The sequence below is a fragment of the Myxine glutinosa genome, chromosome 2, assembly GCF_964187855.1.
Source record: "Myxine glutinosa chromosome 2, kmMyxGlut1.1, whole genome shotgun sequence".
In the NCBI taxonomy this organism is placed as follows: domain Eukaryota; kingdom Metazoa; phylum Chordata; class Myxini; order Myxiniformes; family Myxinidae; genus Myxine; species Myxine glutinosa.
Window position 1 is genome coordinate 25080080 of NC_136262.1, and position 17816 is coordinate 25097895.

General features: G+C 45.0%; 1 protein-coding gene across 1 annotated transcript in view; it reads left to right on the forward strand.

The window, feature by feature from the left end:
* Positions 1 to 13045: 13045 nt before the first annotated feature.
* The window catches only part of LOC137422658 (dual specificity phosphatase 28-like), a 35420-nt gene continuing 30649 nt past the window's right edge, over positions 13046 to 17816 (forward strand). The window contains exon 1 of the mRNA XM_068109364.2: positions 13046 to 13066. The gene's annotated coding sequence lies outside the window, so the exon portion shown is untranslated. The remainder of the gene's footprint in view (positions 13067 to 17816) is intronic.

A 17816-nucleotide genomic window follows, 5' to 3' on the forward strand; every position in this document is an offset into this window, starting at 1 on the left:
AGTTCCAGAAGTTCTTTATAATCATCCCGTGGCTGATTGAGGTCAAGCTGCTTCTTTGATGAATCTGTCAAAGACCGCATTCTCCCTGTGACTGATAAAGTTATCGATTTTGCAGAGAGACCAGAGATGAATGCAGTCTGGTCAATAGAGTCCCACTTTGATTGGAATCTCTTAAACAGAAGAACTTCCAGTCCAGAGGTGCTCCCCATGACTGCTTTAAATGCTGCAGCAAGCGACCTTGATGTTGATGTTATCTGTGATATGTGTTTTTAGTGTTACGTGACCTCAATCACATGGCCGAAAGGGGGAAATGTTCAAGGGTGCTGGACTACCTCTACGTATTTATGGATGTAGCTGATATTTGGTGTGGTTTGTTTGTAGGTCAAATGGACCAGTGGTGGAGGGTGAGAGCTTAACATTTCCAACTTTCAAAAATAAGGGCTACCCTACTAGACACACACTTGTTCCGAGCTTTGTGGAAGGAATTGAGATTGCCTTCAGTTAGATTGGCCTTCCAAGAGGCAAAGGCAAGTTGTTTCAGGGCAACTGCCTCACCACAAGATTCAGTGTACCATGGACGGGACGAAGGGTAAGACAACTGAAGATGACATGGGATAAATCTGTGCATGAGAGAGAGCAGTTTGCTTTGGAAGAATTCCCAGGAAGAATTGATATCAGAGGCAGTAGAGATGGGAGACCAGTCCAGATTACTGATGGCTGCTTGAAGACCGTGCCAGTCGGCCTGAGTGAAATGCCAGACTCATCGACGCTGAGGAGGCTCTCTGAGAATGGCCAGAGTGATGTCCACTTTAACAAGCACATGATCAGAAAAACCGATGGGAGCAGAAGAAGAGCAGCAGACATTTACAGGGAAGTTTGTCATAACCAAGTCTAGAAGGGAAGATACTCCATTGACTGAGATCCGGGTCAGGAAATTGACAGATTGTGTCAGTCCCAATGAGTCACAGAAGTCCTTTGCTGCGGTACCATGACTGTTGAGAGAGGAACCCACACCCAGCCAGCTGGCATGATGACAGTTGAAGTCGTCACATATGAGGAAGAGAGAGTTGGGATGAGTGGATAGAAGTTGGTCCATGTTGTCAGACAGCGAAATGTAAATGGAGTCATCACTGTTTGGAGAACGGTACAGAACACATATGAACAAAAGGTGGGAGCAGAGAGGAAGCCGTAGCCAGATGTACTCCTGGGGGTGAGCTGGAGAGAGGGCAGTGCAAGGAGAGTGAGGAAGAGAGTTTTTGATAAAGATAGCAACCGCACCACCAGGATGAGGCTCAGGTCAATCATACCGGAGGAGGGAGTAACCAGGAAGAGATATTAAGGAATCAGAAACATCTTGATGGAGGAAAGTTTCTGTTAAGCAGATCAAGTCTGGATTGTCAGAAGCAACCTGTATGGAGAGATCAGTCAGGTTTGAGCGAAGGCCCCGGATGTTTGAGGTCCATACCGTTAATGAAGAGAGAGGGGGAGCATCGGGTACAGGACAGGGTAGGGGAATGGTAGGGTAAGATGAAGGGGGAGGTAGGGAGAGCAGTTGATAGTGTTTTGGAGATTACAGAAGAGTTACAAGAAAGGGAAGGATGAGGAGGACGAAAGGTTTGATGGTGATGGGATGAGGCACAGTGAGGGGTTGTTTGAGGGGGGGGGCAGAGGAAAGTAGAAGGTTGGGGGAGGTGGAGGCATGAGATAGAAGGGAGACGAAGTGGGGAGGAGGTGGCTTTGAGGAGGAGGTGGGAGGGGGAAGAATTGGAGAGGGATGGTATGGGGGGAGATTTGAAGGGGAGGGGTTGGGGGGGAGTTTTGAAGTGGAGGGGTGAGGGGGGAGTTTAGGAGGGGAGGGGAAAGGGGGGAGTTTAGGAGGGGAGGGGCAAGGGGAGAGATTTGGAGGGGAGGGGAAAGGGGGGAGTTTGGAAAGTGGATGATTAATGAAAGACGAACATTGATAACAAATTGGGTGTATTGTGATTTTCAAGTCAGAGATCCGTTTAAGAACGATCGAGGAGGGGTGGAATGAAAGTGAGTTTAGAACATGTAATGAAGAAGAATTCATCAATTGTAAGAGATTGAATTTTTCTTTTTTTGAAGTGGAATGAGTTGAAGAGGAAATTGAAAAGACCCTTTTAAATAGGAAGAAAAACAGCGTGTTGTAATATACCACTGAATAAAACACTGCAGGGGAAAGTTTAACCATATTTAAATAATATTTAAACAGAACCGTGAAGAACAATCTTGTATTCACAAAATACCAACGGGGAGAGGGCCTAGAGGGACAACCACGAGTCACGTGAACAGGGCAAAAGGTGGAAGATAAAGAGATAATGGAGGCGGGGCGAGACAGCCCACGTGCACAGAAGCACACGAAACAGCACACGTGGAGAAAAGGAAATAAATGTTTTTTTTGTTTGTCTGTTTGTTTGTTTGTGGGGGGGGGGGGGGGATTTAAAACGTTAGACAAAGAGTAGATGTTCGGTGGAGAAGGGAAAAATCTAAGAACCAAGCAAAACACGAAGTAAGGAACTTAAGTTAACAACCACCAACGGGGGCAGCCTTAGTGTACAACAGTGTTTTGGGTCTTTGGGGTGTTTTATGTCTTCAGTTTGTTTTGGGTCTTCGGGGTGTTTTGGGTCTTCGGGGTGTTTTGGGTCTCCGGGGTGTTTTGGGTCTTTGGGTTCTTTTGGGTCTTCTTGGTGTTTTGGGTCTTTGGTGTCTTTTGGGTCTTCGGGGTGTTTTGGGTCTTTGGAGTGTTTTGGGTCTTTGGGGTGTTTGGGTCTTTGGGGTGTTTTGGGTCTTTGGGGTATTTTTGGGTCTTTGGGGTGTTTTGAGTCTTTGGGGTCTTCAGGGTATTTTGGGTCTTCAGGGGTCTTGGTGGTCTTAAGGGTCTTGGGGGAATTAAAGGGTCGTCAAAGGTCTGAGTGGTCTCAGCAGTCTTAACGCAATTAAGAGGGTTAATTAAGAGGGTTGTAATTTTATTTGAAGAAGAAGAAGACGTTTTCGTCATATATAAACATAACGACAAACATAATGACATACATAACGACATACATAACCATATACGTTTGCTCTATTATAAGATATATATCTCCCCTTCCTATTATCTCCCCTTCCTGTTCTGGCTGGAGGTAGTGTTCTGGGTGTTCTGGGTAGTGTTCTGGGCCCTGTGCTATTTCTGGTCTTCATCAATGATCTCTCTGACTCTCTGGAAAATCCTCTCTCTCTCTTTTAGTCCATGGGCCAGAGGGGCCTACCGTGCACCCCCCCCTATGTTCCTACTTATTGGGTGTCATTTTGTTTATTGGTATCTCCCCTAATGGAAAAAAGATGTTAACAAGAAAAAAACTCATTTGGTCTATGTTTTTTAACTCCCTATTTCGATCTTTGTCAAAATGACGTTTTTTCACAGATTGTGTGAATTTTGTACTTGCAACTGAGGCTTCTTCTCCCTAAAGATATGTCCAAATTGGACTAAATTTGGACCACGTGAGCATTAACTTTATCACACTCAACAGACAAAATGTTATGGATATAGTTGTTTGTGTTCATTTATTAATGTCACATAATTTGCATATCATGGCACATGTTAGATGACATAACATTTTAGCATATATTATGTGTTCCTCTTAATGAATGTAAGCGTTTATAGTTACATAATTCCAGTTAGACACATTACAACAATGGTTAAAGCAACCAAAGCCTTAATGGCAAATAGTTTTATGTGATAGATTTCTACATCTTTTTCTTTTTACCACACTTCATGAACACTATTGAGTGCAACAGTGACATGATGTCTCAGTCATCTCTTTCTTATGTACAAAGTAGTCTTAAATTTGAGGTAATAAATAGCACACAGGAAAAAAGACAATTGTATGTAAAATGGTCACAAAATCTAATGACACTGCGATTCAAAGTATTCAAAATATCCCCTGGGTACTCTTTGTGCGATGAATTACACACGGTTCCTTATGTTCAGTTTAAACGGAATAATAAACAATTACACTGTTTAACACCAAAACTTCGTAATTCTTGAATACAATAATTTGATAATGTAAACTGTTAACTACTTTTGTTTTGAATAATTGTTTTTAGTTCACAATTCTTAGTTGTACAAATATTTTATCACAAGAAACATCATGACATTTCTGACAGCAGGATCACACTGTCACTTAAATCAACTATTAAAATTGGATGCAAAAAAATGTTTGTTCACTTGATTAGCAATTTTAAAAGTTGAAACAGAAATAAACAGAAAGAACAAAAACCATGATTAAAGTTCTTTAAATTTCATCTTCACTATCTGTGTCATGATCTGATCCATAGCACTGATCATCATCATCTTCTGAATAGTACTCGTCATCACTTGGTTCCTCTTCCACTGATACAAGAACATCAGCAAGCCGAGGTGGTGGGATATCATTAGTTGTCCACAGTGGTTCCAACCTGTCTCCATTCTTTGTCCAGACATGACCATCTGTTGGTGCTGGAATGGCAGGGTTGAATTCATGAGCCCTCTTCCATATTGCTACCTGGTAATTCACCTTGCGGATATGTTGTTCAAGACTGTTCTTACATGGTGGGAATGAGGATAGATCAACATGAGCAGAACTAGTGAGTTCCTCTGCATCTCCTTTGCACTTCTCCTTCATCATGATGAAGCGAACTTCATCAATGTCTGTGAACCGTGATTTGCTATATAGTGCACAAGTGAATTCCTCAAGTTTAGAAATTAATTCACTTGAGACAGTCCAGGATTCCCCAAGGTCTGACAGAGGTTTAACAAATTTGGTAGACTGCTGCAACAGTTTGATTGGCTTGACTTTGCCAATTCCTTCGAAGGCACTTGTTGAATCAGCCTGAGAAAGTATGTAGTCCAAGTAAAGCTGAGCGGTATTCAGAGGAGGACTGCTTTGCAAAATGGGTGACATCTATTAGCCTTTGCTTGTTGCCTCTTCCTGTGTCAAAAAGCACTCTGATGTCTGGAATATGGTAGGCATAATGAAGTAATATGAAAACGATATCACTGTCTGGGCTTTTGACTTGTACATGATCATACCCCTGCTCTTTGCCATAGTTGCAGTACAGGATCATGCGCGAGTCAGTTTCTTCCTGGTTTGACTTCAGGGATTGGATCTCAGACCGCAATGTTTGTTTCCCATTCTGAGAAGTAAGAAGGTGGGCTTCTCCTTCACGAAGGAAGATCACTTTTCTTCCATGCAGCTTCTTTGCCATGTCATGCTCACTCCATACATCAAGAAGAAGTTCAATGAGCTGTTTCTTGTTCTCATCATTAGTCAAGAACTGCTTCCAATCAGACGGCCTTTTGGTTTTTCCTCCTTTGATCATTCTCTTTTCCGCACACCCACGTCGTGTCCGTTCACTTGACTTTACTGAGTCGGACTTGTACATATCAGTGCTGAAGACTACATCTGACTTAGATGACATTGTGTTGAAGATTTTAATGCCAATCTCTTTGAAGTTTGTAGGAATCTCTTTGAGGTAGTAGAATACAGCATTGCCATCTTCCACTACCAATGTCTTGTCACTTGGAGGAGGTTGTGAGTTGTCCACATCTTTCAAAAGGTAGTGTACGCCTTTAGATTTATCAGTCTTCGCCAAGAAGGACTAAATACACGGACTAAATATTTCTTCATCAGTACATTAATCTGGTACAATAATCATTATCTCATTCTGTTGTGATGTGTATAGAAAATCGCATGTGCCATGATATGCAAATTATGTGACGTCATTAATAAATGAAGACAAACAACTATATCCATAACATTTTGTCTGTTGATTGTGATAAAGTTAATGCTAACATGGTCCAAATTTAGTCCAATTTGGACATATCTTTAGGGAGAAGAAGCCTCAGTTGCAAGTACAAAATTCACGCAATCTGTGAAAAAACGTCATTTTGACAAAGATCGAAATAGGGAGGTAAAAAACATAGACCAAATGAGTTTTTTTCTTGTTAACATCTTTTTTCCATTAGGGGAGATACCAATAAACAAAATGACACCCAAGAAGTAGGAACATAGGGGGGGTGCACGGTAGGCCCCTCTGGCCCACGGACTATTTGCTGATGACTCCACTATCTGCCGCTCCATTCCTCATCCCTCAGATCGGCAGTCTGCAGCCTCCTCACTCTCTGCAGACCTGGAAAAAAAATCACAGACTGGTCAAACAAGTGGAACATGTCTTTCAATCCTGACAAATCGCACACTCTTACAATGTCTCTCCGAAAGGACCGACTGGAAAACCCTCCCATCTAATTTCTCAACAATCCTCTCCAATAGGTTCTGTCGCTCAAGCTTTTGGGTCTCACTATCTGCCATGATCTTTCTTGGGAAAACCACATTTCCAAGCTGGCCTCCAAAGTCAGTCGCCGACTGGGCATCCTCCGTCGTGCGAAGTCCTTCCTTGGCACACCTAAGCTCCTCACCACATACAAGGCTTTCATCCGCAGCTCAATGGAATACTGTTCCCCCCCCCCCCCCCTCTGGGCTGGTGCTCCTGCCTCACACCTAGCACGGCTTCACGCTGTTGAAACCAAAGCTTTCAGAATCATTGGTATCTCCTGCGATGAAGCTAACTCCGAGGGCCTTTCACTCACTCACCGCAGGCAGGTTGGTGGTCTTTCTGTCTTCTACCGACTCCTCTCCGGCCTTGCTCCCCCATCTCTCTCTGTGCCCTGTCCCCTCAATATTCCTTCAGGTCGCACAAGATCTGCCTGCAACCCTCTTATGGTTAAACTGCCAAAATCAAGACTCTCTGCTCACCTTCACTCTTTCATTCCCCATTTCTCCCGCCTCTGGAACAAACTCCCCCACTCCCTTCAATCCCACTCCTCCCTCCAGGTCTTTAAAACAGCTGTTCACCACCATATCTTATCTTCCCCCATCCAAAACCTTGATCTTTTCTACCCCCGCTAATTCACCCCAGATACACCTTTTTTTTTTCTTTTTTTTTGAAATTCCAACTTCTTTCCTGGAAGTCCTTGCAGTGTTCATGTTTTATACCTCTCCCACCTCCCCCAAAGCCCTCCCCCTCCCACATTTCTCCCGTTGTCCCTGCTCTCAAATGTTGTGTTTGTGTCCTTCCCCCTCTGTCCCCATCTTGTCTGCCGCTCCCCTTATTTTTTGTGTTTTGTGTGTCGGTTTGACTTTTTGTGTGATTAATGTTAGCTCTTTCACAAGCCTCGATCTTGGATACAAAAAAAATCAAAAAAAAATCCTTCAGACATAAATAAACACTCGTTGTCCTCTGCGTGCATTGCACATCATGTGCAGCAAATTTCACCTCCCTGCACGTTGTATTTATTGTGATTTTAAAAAACGCTTCTGTACACCGACCTTGAGGCTCAGTTTGCAAGCCACCATCTACAATTCCAATGTAAGAGACACAATTACTCTTATTTTGGGTCCTCTGGGTCTTTTGGGTGCTCAGGGTCTTTTGCGTCCTGAGGATATTTTGCGTCCTCGGGGTCTTTTGTGTCCTCTGGGTCATTTGGGTATTTTGTCTCTTCAGAGTCTTTTGGGTCTTCTAGTTCCTTGGGGTATTTTGGGTCATTTGAGTCCTCTAGGTCTTGGGTTCGTGGGTCTTTTTGGTCCTCAGGTCTTTTTGGTCCTCTGGGTCATTGGGGTATTTAAGGGAATTTGGGGTACTTTGGGTCATAGCGGTTTTTGGGGTCCACTGGGTCCTCATGGTCTTTAATGGTCTTCTGGGTATTTTGGGTCTTCAGGGACTGTTCGGTCTTTTGGGTCTTCGGGGACTTTTTGGTTTTTGAGGTCTTTGGGGTATTTTGGGGGTCTTTAAAGGTCTTTGGGATATCATGGGACTTTTGGGTCTTCAGGGTCTTTTGGGTACTTAAGGGTCTTTGGGGTCTTTTGTATATTCAGCATATTTTGCATCTTCAGGGTTGTTAAAGGTATTTGGGGCCTTCAGTGTCTTTTTGGTCTTCTGAGTATTTTTGATCTTTTCAGTCTTCAGGGTTTTTTGGGGTCTTCAAAGGTCTTTGGGATATTATGATTTTTTGTATCTTCAGTGTCTTCAGGGTCTTTCAGGGTCTTTGGGGTATTTGTGGTCTTTGGGGTATTTTAGGTCTTCATGGTATTTTGGGTCATTAAGGGTCTTGGGGTCTTTATGGGTCTTGGGGTCTTTATGGGTCTTTGGGGAATTTTGGGTATTTTGTGGTCTTTTGGGTATTTAAGGGTTTTGGGGTTTTAGGGGTCTTTAAGGGTGTTTTTTTTTTTTTTTTTGTACACAACATCGAGGCTCGTGAAAGAGCTAACATTAATCACACAAAAAGTCAAACCGACAAATAAAACATGTAATAAGGTGAGCGGTAGACATGATGGGGAGAGAGGGGGAAGGACACAAACACAACATTTGAGAGCAGGGACATCGAGAGATCTGTGGGAGGGAGAGGGCTTGGGGGGAGAAGGTGTGGGAAGGGGGATGGGGGGTGGGAGAGGTAAAAACCATGGACACACCGAGGACTTCCAGGAAAGAAGTTGGAATTTCAAAAAAGTGGATCTGGGGTGAATTAGCGGGGGTAGAAAAGATCAAGGTTTTGGATGGGGGAAGATGTGAGATGGTGGTGAACAGCTGTTTTAAAGACCTGGAGGGAGGAGTGGGATTGAAGAGAGTGGGGGAGTTTGTTCCAGAGGCGGGATAAAAGAGGCATGAAAGAGTGAAGGTGAGCAGAGAGTCTTGATTTTGGCAGTTTAACCACAAGAGGGTTGCTGGCAGATCTTGTGCGACCTGTAGAAATATTTGGGGGACAGAGCACAGAGAGAGCTGGAGGATCAAGGCCAGAGAGGAGTCGGTAGAAGACAGAAAGACCACCAACCTGCCTGCGTTGAGTGAGTGAAAGGCCCTTGGAGTTAGCTTCACCGCTGGAGATTCCAATGATTCTTAAAGCTTTGGTTTCAACAGCGTGAAGATGAGCTAGGTGTGAGGCAGGAGCACCGGCCCAGAGGGGAGAACAGTATTCCATTGAGCTGCGGATGAAAGCCTTGTATGTGGTGAGGAGCTCAGGTGTGCCAAGGAAGTACTTCGCACGACGGAGGATGCCTAGACGGCAACTGGCTTTGGAGGCCAGATTTGAAATGTGTCAATTTATGTATCAATAGCATACCAATGCCTTATATGCATGCCTGCTGTTCTTGTAGACTGTGAAGAAGGCCTATTTGGCCGAAAGCTTGTCGAAAATAAAAGATCTTCCTGAAGCTACATCCTTAACTTATTTAATTTCTTCCGATGATATATTTCATGCAAATGAGGCACCCTGCTCGTATTGTGGTTTCTGCTATTTCTCACAGTTTATACACTCGTATGTATAAAATATATATACAGGGTGGCCCATAAGTCTGGAACATCATGAAATTTTAAAATAATGACAAAAAAATCAAGCAAAAATCATGAATCACATTGTTGTAAAACAATACTCAGAGCTCTTTCAAGTAGTGAGGTTTTATCAAGAGGAGAGGGCCCTGCGACCGAACCTTCTCTTCAAGCTCGAGACATTACATCATATTTCACCGCACACTTCTTTTGCCCTATGGTTCCAGAGGGGGAGTGATGGGGATCAGGAGGTGGGGGGGGGGGGGTGGGAGGGTACAGGGTGGACACATTGAACACGCACATATATATATATTGCTGCGGTTTTGAGATTGGTACAGTAAAGGTTAATAAAGGTTAAAGGTTTGCCCCCCATAGATAGTCACACGAGCAACATATAGGCCCATTTGTAGTATAGTTATGTCTTAGTATGTGTAAGAATAGGCCATTTCCTCTCTTAGTACCTGCGTTGTGTAAAGGCAGGAGAATAGGCCCTACAATCATTTTGCTCCGACCTCCATTCTACCTCTATGGGCGCAATCCATCCCGCGTCCCATTTGGCTGTCCACCACTCAAGTTAACATGAGGCAGAGCCTCGAAAGGTGAAGGAGGGTTGAGCTTGGCGCGGCAGCAGTGGGGATGGTAAGAATGAAGCAGCCAATCAGAGCTCGAGCGGCATGGCGTGAGAGGGCATGGTGAAGAGCGTCTGGTGAGTTCCAGAGGGTTCAAAGGGCGTGGCATATATAACCCGATGCGAAAAGCCCTCGGAAGGACTTGCAGAGGATAAGCGCATTGTAAAGGACTTGTGGAGGAAAGGACTTGAGAGTTATCGAGGGAGGTGCGCTGAGCTGGTGCGGAGTTTATAGAGAGGATTCTAAGGAGACGCGCTTGGAAAGGATCCTTCGCACTGTAAGAACTTTGTTACGTGGAATACGTGGGCGCAGACAGGGCATTGATAACTCACGCGGTTCGGCCAAAGTGAGTGAATGCGGCTGAGTAACCGCCAGCCGCGCAAAGTCCGCCCTCTACCGTTCGCCCCGAGATTACCCGCTTTGTTCGAGCAACACGATACGAGTCCCTGCCTTCACCTACCTTCATCTTCGCGGAACGTGCCGGGGACCTTGGAGAGTGAGACGGGGCCGATCCTGGACGACCACCGCGGTGCTGGTGAACATCATCCTGCCCATCTGCAATCCCCGTGTGAGTGTGAGTGAGACGGGCCCGTTTGTCCTGGGGTATTAAGAATAAGACTGTCTAAGGATTTCCCTGTGTCTCTTCCTCCTGTGCTGTAAATACGTGCGTAATAATTATTAAACATATTTGTTCTTCCTTTTCTTTCCAATTCGATCGCCTTTGTGATTTCTCCATTGACGAAGCGTGGTACGAATAAGATCGCTCCAATCGGGTCTAGTAATTGTAAATAGCGCGGATCACGTGTACGCAAACCGCTCGGCGTATCACCATCACACGTGGTTCGTGCGAGGCTTATTCCCTCGCTTCCAGGGCAGCACTAGTACTTAGGTAACCGCGAATTTGGTCCCGAAACCCTATTTAGCGCTGTCCGGAAGGGACGTAATAGGTCTCGGGTCGCGCCAGGTCAGTAAAGACAAGGGGATTAATCCCTTCTTGATAAGGGGAGAAGGCCGGCGGCAGATCCACAATATATATATATATATATATATATATATATATATATATATATATATATATATATATATATATATATACAGTCACGTGAAAAAGTAAGTACACCCCATGTAAAGTTTTGACTTTTTCAACATATTTCAACATACAGCTATTTGATCTTCATTTCAACAATATTGATAGATAAAGGTGATATAATATAACAAATATCATGAAACATTTACATTTTGTAGTCCATTGTATAATTTAAATAAACATAAATGCAAATTTCGCATGTGGAAAAAGTAAGTACACCCCTACATTTATCACTACTTCAAATGCCTAAAATTAGAATCAGGTGCACCAGCTCAGGTGAAAATGATGAGAACATCGTCAGAGAGGATCTTGGAGGAACCTGTCTTATTTAAACCTCAGACATTTAGTTTGGTTTGCTCTTTGTTGTTGAAGTGTGCGGCGTCACCATGCCTAGATCAAAAGAGCTCTCTGAGGCCTTTAGAAAGAAGGTTATAGATGCCTACGAGTCTGGGAAGGAATTTAAAAAGATCTCCAAACAATTTGAAATCAATCATTTGACTGTCCGGAAGATCATCTACAAGTGGAGAAGATGCCAAACAACTGCCAACTTGTTCAAGCCAGGCCGCCCCAGCAAGTTCAGCCCGAGAGCAGACCGCAAGATGCTGAAAGAAGTCTCTAAGAACCCCAGAATGTCATCACGGGACCTACAGGTAGCTCTTGCCACTGTGGATGTCAAAGTGCACGAGTCTACCATTAGAAAGAGGCTGCAAAATTTGATCGACATGGGAGGTGTGCCAGGAGGAAACCTTTGCTGTCCAGAAAGAACATCAGGGCAAGACTAAAGTTTGCCAATGACCACCTAGGCAAAGACCAGCACTTCTGGAACAATGTGCTCTGGACAGATGAGTCAAAGGTAGAGTTATTTGGCCACAGTACCAGAAGACATGTTTGGCGAAAACTAAAGACAGCATTTGACCACAAGAACCTGATACCAACTGTAAAGCATGGTGGTGGAAATATTATGGTTTGGGGCAGCTTTGCTGCATCAGGGCCTGGGCAGCTCACCATCATAGAATCCACTATGAATTCTTCATTGTACCAGAGGGTGCTTGAGGATAATGTGAGGCCATCTGTCGGAAAGTTGAAGCTCAACCGAAGGTGGACCTTGCAACATGACAATGACCCTAAACATACCAGTAAATCCACCAAGGAATGGCTGAAAAGAAAGAAATGGAGGGCTCTGGAATGGCCAAGTCAAAGCCCGGATCTAAATCCCATCGAGATGTTGTGGGGGGATTTGAAACGAGCTGTGCATGCAAGAAACCCCTGAAACATCGCACAGCTGAAAGAATTCTGCATGGAGGAGTGGGCAAAAATTGCTTCCAGTTGATGTCAGAGATTGGTAGACAGTTATAAGAAAGGCCTACTTGAGGTTGTTTTTGCCAAAGGGGGCAAGGTGGAAGTGAGCCCTCCAAAGGGTGTACTTACTTTTTCCACATGCGAAATTTGCATTTATGTTTATTTAAATTATACAATGGACTTACAAAATGTAAATGTTTCATGATATTTGTTATATTATATCACCTTTATCTATCAATATTGTTGAAATGAAGATCAAATAGCTGTACGTTGAAATATGTTGAAAAAGTCAAAACTTTACATGGGGTGTACTTACTTTTTCACGTGACTGTATATATATGTGTGTGTGTGTGTGTTTACACACACGCATGAAGGTGGATACTTTGAGACCTTTGGAGGGCTCACTTCCACCTTTTGAAACCTACTCATGGAGATAACAACCAACGACACACACACACAAGTTTGCAAGACTCTGTCTCCCGCCACAAGGGAGGGGGGGGGGGGGGGTGGGATAGTCTCAGCTTTATATCCAAACGAAATCACCCGTGTTGTGTTTATTGTTCACTAAGGGTTCCCTTCGACCCAACACCAAATGATGTAACACTTCCTAAAGTGGTAAGGAAGGACTTGAGAGGGAGGGAGGGAGGGGGTGCTGAGAAGTATATTTAGCACAGCAGACTGTAGTAACCTCTGGCTGGTAAGTCATTGCTGTTTTTCTGATACCGTGCATTATGGTTTTGTTCATGGCAGGTGGGGGATAAGGGGACTCATGTAAGAATGTACACTTCAAGGTTTGAATATCTTTTACATTGTAGGAAAATAACAAAGTAATAATTTGATCAGTTGCTGCGATGCAGTCCACTTTGAAAAACCTCCACAATTAAAATTTTAAAATTGTTAATAGACACCTACACACACCCACGCTCCCACACACTCCCCTACACACACACACCCACACTCCCACACACTCCCCTACACACACACACCCACACAAACCCACACCCCTCATGCACACCCACACCCCTCATACACACACACACACACACACACACACACACACACACACACACACACACACACACACTAACACAATTTCTCTTTTATTATGTCACACTACTACTCGCAAAAGTAGCCGGGTAACAATGAGTCGCTTCCTGACGGGAATATGAAGAGAGGGGGGAGGAGAGGAGGGGGGGGGAGAGGGTGGGAGGCGAAGGGAAGGGGAAGGGGTGGAGAGAGGGAATGGGGGGGAGGAGGAGAGAGAGAAGGGGGAGGGGGGAAGGGAGGGGAGGGGGCAAGGAAGGGATAGGGAGGGAAGGGCGGAGGAGGGGAGGGGAAGATAAAGGGGGAGGGGAAAGGGGAAGTGAAAGGGGAAGGGGGAAGAGAAAGGGAAGGGGCAGGGGAGGAGAAATAAGGAAGGGGGAGGGAGGGGAGGGTTAGTCGGTTAGTTTTCAAACTCCAGGCGTGCTGTCATGTGCCTTTCTCTCAGGAGTAGATTCCGTCTGGGCACTCTCCCCTAAAACTTCGATTTGTGAAGTGCTGCAGAGAATGTGTCCTTCTGGCAGGTTCTTCCATCTCAGCCAAGGAACTCTGTAGTTCTGTCAGACTGGTCATTGGGTTCTTGGTCAACTGCCTGACCAAGGTCCTTCTTGCCCGGTCGCTCAGTTTGGTCGGACAGTCACCTCATTTAATTGGCCACAGGTGGACTCTGATCAAGTTGTAGAGACATCTCAAGGATAAAAAAAAACAAAAAAAATTGGATGCACCTGAACTCAATTTGGAGTGTCAAAGGAAAGTGGTTGAATATTTACTGACTCAACACATTTCAGCTTTTCTTTTCTTTTTTTGACTTAATTATTTTGTAAAAGTTTCGGGAAAAAAATTCCACTTTGATATTACGGGGTATTATGTGCAGATCAGTGAAAAAAAATCTCAATTTAATCCATTTTAAATTCAGGCTGTAACACAACAAAATGTGAAAAACATCTTTTTTTTTCAAGGAGTGTGAAAAAAAAAAAAAAGGGGTGTGAATACTTTCCGTCAGACATGTCAATGTCAGACATAACATCAGAGCCGTCTCTCTTGAGATATCTCGATCATGCGACACAGTCTGACATCCCACCTTGCTCTCCAAACTTTCTGCTTATGGCATCCAAAGCCAACTCCATTCTTGGATTACTGACTTCCTCTACTGATGTAGCCAACGTGTGGCTCTTAACGGAATCCTTTCATCTTCTCTCACTGTTAATGCTGGAGTGCTTCAAAACAGTGTTCTGGGCCACATTCTATTCCTAATCTTCATCAACGATCCTTTATTCTGAGGAAAAGGCAGGCAGCAGCCTCTTCTCTTTTATTTATTTTTTTGTGTACAAGATCGAGGCTCGTGAAAGAGCCAACATTAATCATACAAAAAGTCAAACCGACACATAAAACATATAATAAGGGGAGCGGTAGACAAGATGGGGAGAGAGGGGGAAGCACACAAACACAACATTTGAGAGCAGGGACATCAAGAGATCTGTGGGAGGGAGCGGGTTTGGGGGGAGGTGGTAGAGGTATAAAACATATGGGCACTGCAAGGACTTCCAGGAAAGAAGTTGGAATTTCAAAAAAAGTGAATCTGGGGTGAATTAGCGGGGGTAGAAAAGATCAAGGTTTTGGATGGGGGAAGATAAGAGATGGTGGTGAACAGCTGTTTTAAAGACCTGGAGGGAGGATTGGGATTGAAGGGAGTGGGGGAGTTTGTTCCAGAGGCGGGAGAAAAGAGGAATGAAAGAGTGAAGGTGAGCAGAGAGCCTAGATTTTGGCAGTTTAACCATAAGAGGGTTGCTGTCAGATCAGATACAGGTTGCGCGACCTGTAGGAATATTTGGGGGACAGAGCACAGAGAGAGCTGGGGGAGCAAGGCCGGGGAGGAGTCGGTAGAAGACAGAAAGACCACCAACCTGCCTGCGGCGAGTGAGTGAAAGGTCCGCGGAGTTAGCTTCATCGCAGGAGATTCCAATGATTCTGAAAGCTTTGGTTTCAACAGCGTGAAGCCGAGCTAGGTGTGAGGCAGGAGCACCGGCCCAGAGGGGAGAACAGTATTCCATTGAGCTGCGGATGAAAGCCTTGTATGTGATGAGGAGCTCAGGTGTGCCAAGGAAGGACTTTGCACGACAGAGGATGCCCAGTCGGCGACTGGCTTTGGAGACCAGCTTGGAAATGTGGTTTTCTCAAGAAAGATCATGGCAGATAGTGAGACCCAAAAGCTTGAGCGACAGAACATCTTGGAGAGGATTGTTGAGAAACTAGATGGGAGGGTTGTCCAGTCGGTCTTTTCGGAGAGATGTAAGAGTGTGAGATTTGTCAGGATTGAAAGACATGTTCCACTTGTTTGACCAGTCTGTGATTTTGTCCAGGTCTGCAGAGAGTGAGGAGGCTGCAGACTGCCAATCTGAGGGATGAGGAATGGAGCGGCAGAGAGTGGAGTCATCAGCAAAGAGATGGAGAGGATTTTCCAGAGATTTGGAGAGATCATTGATGAAGACCAGAAAAAGCACAGGGCCCAGAACACTGCCTTGGGGAACTCCAGCCTGAACAGGAAGGGGAGATGAGAGGAATCCATTCAGGGCCACACGTTGGCTACGACCAGAGAGGAAGTCCGCAAGCTATGCGTGGAGATTTCCATGGATACCAGAGGAGGAGAGTTTGGTGAGCAGAGTTGGGTGCCAGACCGTATCGAAGGCACGTGATATGTCAAGGGAGACAGCTCTAATTTCCTGTTTGACATTGAGGACCTCCATCCATTGCTGAGACAGCAGAAGCAGCATGTCCAGAGTGGAGTGACCTGGTCTGAAACCAAATTGATGATCAGAGATCAAGCCATTGGAGAAGAGGAAGGATTTGATATCCGAAGCAATGATGGATTCCATGACTTTGCTGATAATTGGGAGTAGGCTTATTGGTCTGTAGTTGCAAGGATCTGTTTTTGCACATTTTTTGTGTAAAGCGGTAATGTTTGCTGATTTCCAAAACGCTGGCAGATGACCTTGAGCAAAAGAGAGTTTGAAAAGAACAGAGAGAGGGTGATATAGATCGGCAGAGCAGGATTTTAGGACCCGTGGGCTGATGCCATCTGGTCCAGTTGCAGAATCAGAGTCCAGATTTGACAAAAACTTCTCCATCTTGTCAGGAGAGATGGACACAGAGTCCTGGAGCAGTTGGGTTCAACTGGGTAAGGTGGGAACAGAGAGAGATGGGTTTGGGACACAAGATTTTGAGGCAAACACAGAGTTGAGGCATTCGGCTTTGTCACATGCTGTGTCAACTGTGTAGCCATTTGAGGTAAGGGAGGGGATAGAAGGGGAACAAACACCAGAAACGGATTTGACCAGACGCTACCAGGATTTGGAGGAAGGAGACAGGTTTGAGAGTTCATTCTTGAGTGTGGAGAGATAGTGCTTTCTGGCACTCCTGAGGGTAGACACACACTTGTTCCAAGCTTGGTGGAAGGAACTGAGATTACCAGAGAGAGAGAGAGAGACAGAGACAGAGACAGACAGACAGACAGACAGACAGACAGACAAACAGACAGACAGACAGACAACCAACCAATCCTGACAAATCTCTCTGTCTCTCCAAAAGGACCTTCTGGCACCTCACCCTTTCCCCCATCGACTTTCTTAACAACCTTCTTGAAGATATTCAGTCACTCAAACTCTTGGGTATTATTATCAGACATGATCCTTCTTGGGCAAACTCCATTTCAAAATTGGCCTCCAACGTCAGACGCCGACTGGGCATCCTCCATTGTTCAAAGTCCTTCCTTGGCACAGCTGAACTCTTATTCACCAACAAGGCCTTCATCCGCATCTTGGAGTATTGCTCTCCCCTCTGGGCTGGCACCCCTGCCTCACACAAGCTTAGCTTGACAATCTCCTGTGATGAAGCTGAGTCTATGAGCCAGGCACATTCCCATCGTAGACAGGTCTGTGGTCTCTGTCTTCTGTCACCTCCTTTCTAGTTTTGCACCCTCTGCTCTTTCCATTCTTTGTCCTCCCCAGGTTTCGGCATGGCGCACGCGGTCCACCAGCAGCCCCTTTCAGGTGAAACTCACAAAATCCAGAATGACTGCTCACCTCCACTCATTAGTTCCTCTTTTTCCCAACTGTGGAACCAACTTCCACATTCTCTTCAATTTCATTCTTCCCTTCAGGTCTTCAAGATCATTCCCTGTTCACTATCATCTCAGATCATTCCCCATTCAAAACCATTGTCTGTTCTACCCCTGATAACCGTTCGTCCCACTTCCATGCCCACCTCTTTGCTTCCTCAGAGTTTGCTTCTGTGTCCATCTTGTCCACCATGTGCATCCTCCCATACACGTAATTCTTCCCCTCTCCCCTGATTTGTCCAAGTCTTCCTCTATTTTGTCCATCAACCCTGCTGTTTGTGCCCCCCCTACC